The sequence below is a fragment of the Apteryx rowi genome, unplaced genomic scaffold (genome assembly GCF_003343035.1).
Source record: "Apteryx rowi isolate R43461 unplaced genomic scaffold, aptRow1 scaffold_166, whole genome shotgun sequence".
Classification (NCBI taxonomy): domain Eukaryota; kingdom Metazoa; phylum Chordata; class Aves; order Apterygiformes; family Apterygidae; genus Apteryx; species Apteryx rowi.
The window spans coordinates 799,249-811,866 of NW_020447930.1; positions in this window are offsets into that span (position 1 = coordinate 799,249).

Genomic DNA, 12,618 nt, shown 5'->3' on the forward strand with positions numbered 1-12,618 from the left:
TTATTTCGTTACTGTACAGTGTTGAGGTGGAAAGATTATTTTAGCCAGTGTGGCTTAGAGTTTGTCATTTCACAAAATGGATTTTTTAGGAATGATGTGAATACAGGTATGTGGGATCCTGATGATGATGGCACTGGAAGAAGCTTGAAAGAAGTTCAAAAGGGAAGAACTGAAAGAGAAATGATCATTTTGATAAGTCTGATTTTGTTAGGTGAATAAGAAACAAGATCTGAGGAACAGATCAGAAGAAACCTACGAAAGGTGAGCAAGAGCTGAGGGGAAGGCAAGGAGATTATAATTACCAGAAAAGAAAGAAGTTAGACTACGGACACTGTTTTTCACTGTGAAGAGAAAAAGTGCTGTTTGTTTGGGGTTTTTTATATACAGAAAGAAGAATTTAACTTAAGAACAAGATAAATAACCTGAGCCACAGCAGAAATGTTCTTATTAGTGAGACTACGCACTGAGGAATGGTAAAGCCAGAATACAGGTAAAGGATCTGGAGAAGTCAGAGTTGCTCTGGACTGGCCATGGTAAGTTTGAGCTACTAACAGACCATTTTGAGTAATATGCTGGAAAAAAGTTATACATGCAGAAAAGGGGACTGTCTAGTTGTGAAGAAGAGATGAGTCACAGACTCACAAATTATAGGTAGAAATAACATTAAAAGGTGGGACAGTACAGTACAGTAGTGAAAGGAGAAACTTTAAGGCAAAAGCTATGAGTGAAAACTAAACTACAGGACCACAGAGTGTAAGCAAAGCTAAGAAAAAGAGTGGAGACAGTAATATTAAAGGCTGCAGAGGTGTTAGGTTGGAAGGATTTAAAATATGTCTAAGAACTGATTGGTGTAAAAAACACTGGTAAGGAAAGAGCAGCCCACAAACCTTCTAAGGGACCTGAACAAAGTGTTACAAATGGTTCAGAAAGGAAAGGCATGAAGACAAGGGATATGAGATGAACAATAAAATGACAGATGGAGTTGAAAGACCACTATTTTATAATGCTTACAGAACAATGAGCAGCATTAGAGATTATTGCTTCACTGGATGGAGTAGGAACAATAAACAGAGTCAAGCAGATCAGTATCAGTGTGACAAGCAACAAGTAGGAGGGCAAGAGGAAGATGCTTTAGTCAGTAAACACAAAAAGAATTAAAAAATAAACAAAGGAAAGAAGAAATAGGTCTAAGCTTATTAGATTTTCTTTCCATAAGGAGCCTGAGATCCTGAACAAGGTACAAGAAGAGAAGGTACAGCAACAGGTCCCTCTTTTCAGTGTTCAGCCATAAAAAGAAAGTTTTGAAATAAAGAACAAATGTTGTGCCATTACAGTCTCAGGCATGTAAAATTCTGCTCAAGCAAACAACCCAAATGACTCCAATTATAATCTATCACATGTCAAAACTGAGGAAAGGCACAGATCCACCAAGTCCATCCAGCTGCCTTTGGACAGGAGCAGCTAGTTTATCAACTGGCAAATAATATTATTGGATATTTAAGCACAGGTCGATCCTCTTAACAGTCTTATCACTACCTTCGTATGGTCCAGTGCTTCTTGTACAACTTAGAGAAGTATCAGCACCCTTCCCTCTGGTATATTGCTTCTTTTTCTATCTTCCTATCCTCATTTCTCATTCTGCTGCATTTATAATCTGTATGGTACTTATTTCGAGTTCACTGGTACCTGTTATGATCGTTTTACTCTTCTTTTAGATACTGAACAGATTCAGAATTCTTGAAGCCTTTCATCATAAAATAACCTTTTAATCTCTAGATAAGCTCTCCAGGTTCTCTCTGTTAAAGAATTTGAATGTCATTCAACTTAGTGTCCTGGACTGCTAATGACACTTCAAGAGTAGCATATAACATATGTCTGTACCTTGCATTTTGGAGTTGTTTAGCCTTTTTTGATAACCAGCTCTGCTATAAAAAGACAATTTCTGCCTTCCTATTTTAGATTCTGGTAACCAGCTATTTTTTATTTTTCTTTGCCTCAACAGTGTTTTTGACTATCTCCAGTAGAAAAGTCAACATCCATAGCAGCTTAAACAAATAGATAGAACATTCTGACAACTAACGGGGGACAAATGGTTAGCAAAAGCAAACAAAGTCATGCTCACAGCCTGGGCTTAGGAGCTGGCACAATAAGTATAAGTTACTGAAATTTTGAAGATGCTTGATATTTATTACCTCCCAAATGAATATGTCTTTGGGAGAGAGAGAGAAATGTTTTGAGCATTGGGAAATGTAGCCTGTATGTCGAAGGCTGAACAGTTCAATGTCAATAGATGTTTCCTTTGCAATATGCATATTCAATTTTTTAGAAGATACTGACCTATAATTTTCTGGCATAAATTTTGGTTGTGAGTTCATCAGATTTCCCTTTAATAAGTGCTGCTATATCTTTCTCATGTTTATTTCAACTCACACATATTCCTCCTGCTTCCAGAATAAGCAGGTTTCTTCTATAAAGTTTCATCCTGTCTGAATGCTGTCTATTAAAAGATTGCCTTGAATGCATTTTTTCCTCGTTGAAAAGGTAAACGGCTAAGTCATTTTTATCTGCTTTTTGCAAGGAAAGCTCAGGATCAGAGACTAAGCCCTTAAAATCATATATAGAGGTACTGCAGAGACTGAAACCTGGAGAAGTTAGATATAGGCTCTGACACAAGGATTTTGTTTAATGGAACTATTATTTTTCTTGATTTATAAGTAATCCCCTTGCTTTTGCACCCTAAGACCACACTAGCCTTTTCTAACAGCTGTTACACATGACGTCAAATTACTGCTACATCCTGCTTTTTGCTGTGTTACCTGAAACACGATATACAGGTCTAGGTAGACCTGTATTGCTCTTGGTTTACTTTCCCCAAGTGCCTAACACTTATTACTTTAAATTTCATGCTCCTATTATCTATCGGTATTCCTACCCTGCTTAGCCTCCCTCAGTCTGGCAAGATTTTCTTTATTCTTTTCATGTAACAATCTTATTCACAAACTTTGTATCATTCAGTTCAATTCATTTTTAATGTATTAATATGAATGTTAAATAAAAATGTTATTAGTGTTATGTTCAAGTATTAATTAAATGTTCAAGACTGCTAAGAGAGAGTTGTTATCAGCTGATACCTTCGTGTGGTTTGTGGGAAACTAATTTGAAGAGGAGAAAAAGCAGCATTTTTGATGCTTTTTTGTATTTTTACTATTTTCAATATTTTATTAAAAACATAATTAAAATCAGGAAATGTTAGGTTCTTTCTTCAACTTGTTAGTTACTCATCAGGTATTGTTATTACCATTATTGGACAAGTTTGACTGATAGCAATGTTAAACAGATTTAATGCATGCACTCAGGCATCTCTGTGCAAGATGGTATGCATATATGTTAATGATACTAAGAGAATCTTGCAACTGGGATTAAAATTGGTGTGGATTTGGGCTTTGGTTTTGATTTTTAGGGTTTTTTTTGTTTTTTTCACAAGACATACATCTGTCTTTTAAATAGAATTGTCCATATTTAAACAGCTGTGATCTTCAGCTGAGTATCTTTTGTGCTGGTTATAATTACAATGCTGTGCAAAATGGTGATTCTATTTAATAGAATGTGTGATATATGAGGTAACTTTTAAAGTAAAAAGGCAGGTTTTTCAAAATCACTATCAATTTAAATATTAACCAACAAGAACAATGACAGAAACATGAGCCTGTGACAGAGTCATATATTTAAAGTAAAAAATACATTTCTAAAATTAATGAATACTTGAGGAGATGCATTAGTCTTTGCTACTGTGACTAGATTTTGAATTAGAAATACTGCTTACTCAAAAAAGTGTAAAATCCTGTCTTTTGCTTATTCTGAATTATTTTCCTTGATGGCAGTTTTTGCAAGTCATTCTCAGGTTTTCTATTTCTGCATGTTCTTGGTATTTTAATGCCAATAATCAAAAGTGAAATCTGCTACCTTTCTAAATCTACAGAAGCTCAATCAGTAGCTGCCAAAATTCAGGTCTCTTAATAACTTTTATTTTATTTTATTTTACTAATTCCTCTAAGGAAAACCAAAAACACAAAATAACTTTCCTTTCTCAGAAATATAAAATGCGTAACATTTCCATCCAATCTCTCCCTTACCCTGTTCAAAAATTTTCTTTTCCCTTTGAAGTGTATCTTTGCCCTTTCTCTCCTCTCTGCTCTTCTCTACAAGGTAGTATCCTGTTTCTATTAACTTCTAAATTCCTGAGCTAAATTATTTCTTCCTGCTCCCTCAGCTTCTTTTCATTTGTTCCCTTGCAATTTGGCTTTTCTTACTTCTGTTCATAAAATTAATCTTAAGGCCCTAGAGAAAAACTTCATTTGTCCTTTGAAATGCTCCTCAAGTTTGAAATACCAGCTATTAAAATTACCCTTTTGCTGCTTCCTTCCAATGAAAGAATTGGAAGTGTACCAAACTCACTCAACATTCCCAGCCCAAATTTGACTGCACTGTGGTGGCAGTCAAATACCATAATATGTGCGGCATTTTAAAGTGTTTGTATGATAAATGTCAGTTTTACATAAAATCAGTTTTAATGTCAAAGATGCACTTTTTTCCAGTGCCATGGGTTTTTTTGTTTTTTTTTTTTAACATACTGGAATACTGTAGAACCCCAGAAAACAGAGCACAGGCAGAATGCTATGGCTGCAAGCGAGTTAGTCAAAATATTTTGATTCAGCTATTTTCGCAGAACTTTATTCAGGTTCATTGAGATATTTGTGAGTTTTGATTGGATTCTTGGAATTGAACAGCAGGGTAACAACCATTCAGACTTACCCTAAAAATAAGATCTGATGTGGATATTTTAGACATCTTGAAAACAAAATGTTGTTTCTTCCGTTTGCTTAAAAATCTCTCAATATATATTTAAATTGAAAAAAAGGTTGGAAATCCATAATAAAAATATTTCATTTGTAGCTCAACTGAAAATGACTTTCCATTCTCTCTTTTTCAAATTTTTTTTTCAGTTTGGCCAGAAATTCCCATAGTGATAGGACCCTTTCTAAGAGTTTCTGTGATAGGCTTTTGTGATTTGAAACGTCCACTCTGAACAGCTGTGTAGGACTATACCAAGCACAGCAGTGAGACTGCCTAGGAGCTGGTGAAGCAGCCCAGGTCAAGAGTGGATTCCCCCTGGCTTCTTTCTGCCTGTCTGCTTTGTGTCCAACTCACAACTTATGAGAAACAAGGCCTTTCCTCTCCTCTCTCCCCTCATCTAGTGGATCTTGTAGGTGGACCACAGACATCTGCCTGTGCTCCTCTCAGCTGGAGAACTAGCTTTTTTTTTGTCAGCTGTGTAACTACAACTCACAGCAGTTCAAATCTATAGCAAAAAAATCTCACCTGCAGTTTTTGAATGGTTCAGACTTCAGACTCTGCTTGTGATACATATTTATTTCCCTGCTTTAAAAAAAATCGGCAATGACTTTTTAGGAATTGTTTTAACCACTTAAACATATCCTCCAAAACATTCATGTTTTCCACTGTGGATCTGAAATTCTGATGCCATGTTGATAATTTTGTGTAATGACTGGATTAAACAGGGGGCAAAACCAAGGCTGTACAACATCTCTATACTTTCAGCTGTTTGACCTTGCAGCTTTGATAAAACCATTGCTGAATTTCTTTTAACCTATACATGTAAGTCTGTAAACAATTCTGCATATTGATTAACCCATATACTAGACTAAGAGTGAACTCTTTCCTACTGCTTCTCTATAAAATGTAATCTCTTTAAGGTAACTCATGAATGACAACAGTTGAGAGTAGCTGACCTAGGTCCAGTAGTTCATTAAAAAGATAGGTAAAAGAGTTACTGGAGGTTGCAGCAACATAGCTCATCAACATAAACATTACTAATCAAAGCATGTTACCACTGTCTGACAGAAGTACTGTATCTGCATTAAACAACATGATGGATACTTACAGAATGCTGTAGTGCTGTCTGCAAGTCTGCCTCCAACAGCGTTCCTTAGGCAACTTTTTATTGCATTGTAGCAGAAACAGAATAATTGTGAGAAAAAATACAGAAAAGGTTATTGGACTCTATCTGTATAAAATATTTTCCTTTTTCATAACTCATTTTACTAGTAGCTATTTCACATCAAGCAAAATAGTATAATCTTTTCTACCAACAACCTTACAAATTGCTGTAGAATGCCACACTTAACTGTGTAATGACACACTGAACGGATGCAAAACCTCATTTTGAGAAACAAAACCCATGTCGCTGTACAATGCGAGAAAATGAATACTACATTCATAGTTCATATAGAATCTGACCGTTCAAAACTAAAACAAATTATTTGGAAGGTCAACTCTCTTCTTCATTGACCTTGATTTTAATAACATTTCTGCCCTGGAATGTGAATGAAACAAGTTACCATGGTTCTTCTCCATCAAGATAAATTAACAGCTTTTTAATTTATGTATCTATGAACTCTGGTTATTTTCAAACATGTAATTTCAATCTACCTAAATCAATTTAACCAGGGACAAGGCTAAGATGTGACTCATTTGCTTCATGCCAGTGGGTAGCATTATGCAGCTAAACCAAGAAACCCTGACAGATTTGTGTGCCTGAGAGCCTTCTTGGCTATTTCAATTGACAAGATTTCAGCAGCGGCTAATGTCCAAGTGTGGGATCCAATGTGTGAAAAAGATCTCATCTGAGCAGGATGTACACGTTATTCATGCAGAAAATCAATGTGGCTGAGTTCATTCCTTCCAATAATTCTTCCTATAACCTCAAGAGATTCTTTATTTCTGCTGTAACTCTACTTTGTAACAAGAGGAACCCAAATTGTGTGATGAAGGTAACTGTAGAAATAAAAGATGGCAATATAAAGAACTATTCTTCAAGTGCCAACAGATTAAGAAATGCAATTACATGAAGTCAGTACAGAGTCAATGTATGATAACTATTCTCACTGCTTAGCTCTACAGAGAACGAGTTGAAAGGGATTCAGTAATTCTGAGATGGAATACAGTCAGCACTTCTTGTAAAGTGCTTTCAGGCTTTCAATTAGGAAAATTATTCTTGTCTTTCCTTGTATTCCTTCCTTCATGGTAGTCAGCTGGAGCTCTGGCCTGAAAAAAGTAAAAAAAAAAAAAAAAGTATGGCATCATAAGTCAAGCTGTCCTCATGTAAGAAGCATTAGGCCACAGTGTATAAATAACTCCAAAATATTAGCTAGGATTAGAACATAACTACAGTATAGGGTGCAAAAATGCCTAGCTAAACATTGCTTTTTTTCCCCTATTATCCAGAGTAGCCAAAATCAGAATTATGTATTACAAAATCTATCTTCTTAACTGAATGCTCAAATGAACAGTTTCCTCTTGTGTCCGTTAGTTTTTCAATAGAAAGTGCATCACTTTTTATAAGTTTGGAAAAGGAAATCATTCATATCTGAAAGTACAGGCTAGCAGATTAGGAAAAGGTATTTTATCTCTCTTTTGAATAGATTTTTGATTCATGTCCTTTTATTAAACAGATTTTTAAGAAAGATTAAACTTTATTTTACAATAAGATAAATATTTTACAATAAGATATAAAACCGTTACAATATTTTAGAACAAGATTTAAAATATTTGCAATATTTTACAATTGGTTCCTGAACAGGAAGCAAGAACAAATGTAAGTGCAAGCACTTTTGAACTCAAGCAAAGAAATTTGATTGATATTTTGGAGTGGCTTGAGACTAGTGAATATGAACTGCACTTTATTTTAAGACATATAATATTATGTTTACACCACCACACTCAATGAAAGACTGGCTATTATGCAGTTAGTTCACTTTTTCTTGTGAAGGTCCAGGTACAAAAAATAGTTATATATCTTGGTGTCTTTCATTCTGTTCTCTACCAGATATTACACTTACCATAAACAAGGGAGAAATACTTGTATTGTCACTGTTGCACAAGGTTGGTTTAATGTGAACATGACCTTTAACTACAAGAGGATATTTGCAGATTTGAAAAAAACTTCACGCTGTTAATTCTGCCTCCCACATCCATATGTAGTGTATCTCTATAGCCTGCTGGTTTGCTCTGTTCACTCAAAATTACAGATTGGTTAGAAGTTTAGTTCTGAGATAGATGGTAGTTATGTGGAGCTGACACTATCAGTCTCAAAGTGCAATGTCTGCTAAGGAATTTCATCCTTTCAGATAGGTGTGCTACCATGGTAACAAATACTTATTACCCATAATCATATCTGTTGTCTGATTTTTTTAAAAAATCCATATATTAATATATACCTACTATGATTTTCCAAAGGTCTAGTGATTCAGGATGAAGCTTTTTCAGTGTCCACACTGAGATATCTTAAAACAGCTTGATATTTTTCCCGTGGGGAAGGGCACTTAATGTTCTGAAGTCAGGCTTTTTTAAAATCATTTCAGGATATAAAGCAAACTGTGAGACATGCAAAAACGCTTTTCATCACTTTGGGAAATCTTGGTTATTGTATGGAGAACTGAATCACTTGCAGGGATAACAATAAGTACAAATTACAAGCATGCGCATTTCTGGTTTTGTAGACTGACATCACTGACCAGAAGTCTCTCAGTTAATGAATTGGGATGAAGCATCCATACTTTACATTGTAGTAGCTGAGCCAATTATTTTCAGTAGTATAGTCATTGGGACAAAATTACTGGAACTAGAAATTGCCTCATTCTTTTTTAGTATTTTAAAACAATGAGTCAGAAAACCAGAAGAGCTGAGGAGGTCAGAGCAGGGGGAAAGATAACAGGAGAATTGAGCTGAAGGAAATAATTAGGGGAGGGGTTGGAAACTGGGCAGAAGAGTGAAAAAGGACAAATGCATTCTTGAGCATTGTCAAGGCATGAAAATTAGAGGCAAAAGCGACATAGAATAGAGCAAGGAATAAGAAGTCAAGAAGGCCTTGAATTGGAAACAGGAGAAGGAAAGGACAATGGACAAAGAAAAGCGAAGAGGAGGCAGGCAGCTGATAGAAAACAGTAAAGAGAGAGGACAAATTCTGTTGAAATGAGTGAAGAAGTTTGATATATCACATCACAGTAGGGGGACTTGAGGTAAAGTGAAAACTATATATAAGTGGAGGGCGTGATATTCATTAGGAGTGGAAAATAATTGCTTCTTGGCCAGGATAGCAGCTGAGCTGAAAGAGGATGAAACAGATTTGTAGTGAAAGAAATTGATTTGGTCCCCACTTTTCACCCAAGGGCATTCAGACTGAACAGAAATAGGAAATGGAATTTGGAGGTTATAGGTCAGAAGAAGAATGAAGTAGGAGTGGGAATTGCAAAATATATGTTCATTGAGCTGGAAATAGTTCTATATTGTTTTAAAAGGAATCTCATATTTCATGAAATTCATCAACTTCGTCCTGACCTCAAAACATAAATCTCTTGTGGAAACTGACCTATCAGGGAACTAACAGGCGATTTAGTTGTTGCAGGATGCAAGGTGTCTTTGCAGTGCCTGAGCAGTGCTGTCATTGCTGTTAACGTTTTTCCTGGAATATTTGTTTTAGACAAAATCAAAATAGAAATTATTTCCAAGCTTCTTTTAAAAAACATCAGCCAGGTTAGCGCAATACAAACAAAGCAAACATTTTTTCTATCACAATGTATACAAACTTCAGTTTCTTAAAAATTAAGAAAATTAATAGCTAAAGAGATTGTAGGTCTTCCATTTTCCTGTCATAAAAATGTATAATGCACAAGGCTCATTATCCAAAGAAAATGGAATGCTTTGCGGAAATTGATAGCGCTGATTCTTATACCTCGGCATGTATTCCTACTGGGGCAGTGTCTAAGACTCTGCATTGTGCACAAGACCTTCCTTGCAGAAGGAAGCGTACAAACACAAGCCAAAAAGACAATTCTTAGTTCTGATCATGTCTCTGGTAGTAAGTTAAATGTGAAGCATTCCGCAAACTTTAAGATTTATGATGTATCTTCTGCAGTGGTAGCTGTAGAATGAAAGCCTACAAGATAGTGTAGATGTCTACCTTTGAAATAGTAATGGAGTTTGTAAACCTTCCATTTTAAAAATTTCTCTTGGAATCAGTGTAAGAGTATTGTCTGCAATGTAATGTATGCAATTTTATGGAGCAGAAAAAGACATGCAGGAGGAACTGGACAAAGGAGCCATTTTGTATTAAATACATACTATTTTTTTCTAAGCTTTAAAAATATTATAGTTGTCCATGAATTAATTTTTAAGTCTATAAAAAATGTGTTTTTTTCCTGGTATCAGTACGTACAACTCACCAAAAGATCCCTTTGGATATCATAATTAGTTATTTGAATTATTTTTTCATTTATTTGAAAATTTATGATTTATATTATAGGATGTCCTTCTTTACTTAGAAAGAAATGAAAAATGACCTCCTAGCAAAGTCAATCTAATGTTTTTCCCCAAAAAAAACTGAGTTGCCAGATCTGATCCTGCTAAGGTTGAAATGAGTTTTGAAATTCCTGTTGGCTTCCTTGGTGTGGGATTAGAATTCTTTGACATTTGGAATTTCTATTCCCTTTCTAATTCTAGAATAGAGTATCTCTAGTTTCTTTTCACCTCCTCCCCAAAACATCAAGACAAAGATGAAGCAATACCATTTAGGATATGAAAGGCAATTGCAAGCAGTGCAGTTTTATAGTATTTCTTTAAATTTGGTTACTGTTCTTTTAAAAGGTACATTTTTATCCATGTGTGTGCATATGTGGGAGGAAACACGGGAACAGAACTAGAGCTTGGATAGCTGGTCATCTACTACTACTATAGCTGAGGAAAGGGTTGACATATACGTTTGTTTATTTCCTTTAAAATGAGATTCAAATATAAATGTATAAGCCTGTGCTAATAATTTATATTTTATAACTCAGCTGTATTGACTTTATAACCATCAATACATCTGATACTTATTTTCCCTATGTTCATTTCAATGTTAAAGAACTATGAATAGTTCCCAAATACAGTAACATTATCATTACAGAAATAGTTCAGTGGAGATAATTTGGAAGTGGAGAGCCACATAAAGCAAATGAGGGTATTGGAATCTGCTCTGTACTTCTCTTTGCTCCCAAATCTATTTTATATTTATTGTATATTGTATATATATACAATATATATGCATATATAATATACTATATATATATTGTATATTGTATTGTGTATTGTATATTTTAAAATCTACCTCAATTTAATTATAGATGGCTTGAGAAAGAAGAAGACAAAGAAATCTTAAATTTGCAAAGCATTCTGAGGAAAGCCAAGTTAAGCTTTTCCCTTGTCAAAAGATATTATTTTTCTTAGAAACAGCATGATTAATTAGTCCAGCACTGTTCAAAATTTAACTTCTGACAACTTGGGAACATTTTTAGTTTTGGAGTTAGGTAGTAGTTGAGATGAATGTCTGCTTACAACCTTAATAATATTTCTAAGATGAGAGAGAGTCTCTGAAGTAACCTAAAAGCGTTTCATGTTACCTATATAATCATTAGAGATGTATGGCAAGAAAATTTGTTTGATCTGAGATGCCAAGGAGTGCAACCAAAAGTTAACAATGAAACTATACTTTAAGCCTAAGATGTGCATAGGCATTACTGACAAGGTCAACAACAGGGTGTTCAGAGTCTCCATGAGGAAATGATCCTGCTTCTGTTGCACCCTCATATTAGGGGGGGTTATCATTTGTTTGCCTTTTATTGACATACTGGGTTTGAAATCATTTTCAAGATGAGACAAAGGTGCACAGAAACTAATGTGTTTGCCTCATGTGAAAACTGTGTCTGATAGTGCAAGATAATAATGCATGAGAAAGATTACCTGTCTCAGGGCATACTTGATCCATGTGCAGAATTCAATTAACGTGCAACCATCAAAATTCAAAACTGCAAGCATCCCTGAGCAGAACAGCAAAGCATAATTAAAATGCTGTGATTTTCTGGTTGATTTATTGTCAGATGCATCTGGGCCTTTTTCACCAAATTTTGACATTATGACTCTCTCCTAGCCTGACTGTGAGGACTGTTCACTGATTCAGTTATATAAACATATGTTTAATTTTACTCACAGAAATAATCTCAGAGGTTTTCAGACTACTAAAAGTAGTTGAGTATGTGCTTAAGCATCTTGCTGAGTGTCTTTCTCTCTCTACAGGCTATAGCTATTGTTTAGGGAATTTGGCATCTCACAAAAAAAATGCCTTCTGATCATGCTAAAGTGGATAAATGTAAAGTTGATAGCGGTTTCTTGATCTGTGGAGAAGTGTATACTTAGACCTGAGCAGTGAATGAAGTTAACCTGCCAAAATGTATAGCCAACAAACCAAACGTTTAGTTTACTAACAACTCCTTAAAAAATGAGGAGGAGGATTACCTAGGGGAAGGAACTGAGAGCCAGTGTAAGGCACAAAGGAAGCTGTGGGATACAACATAATGATAATGCTGTATGAAAATTGCATGGACCAGTTTTACTGAACCATATTAGAATCTGGTGAAGTGACCCAGGCCCTTCACCTTTCCACTGAGCTGAATAAAAATTCTCAAAAGCTTCACTGTGAACACTGTAGAAGTGCAAAGCTAATAC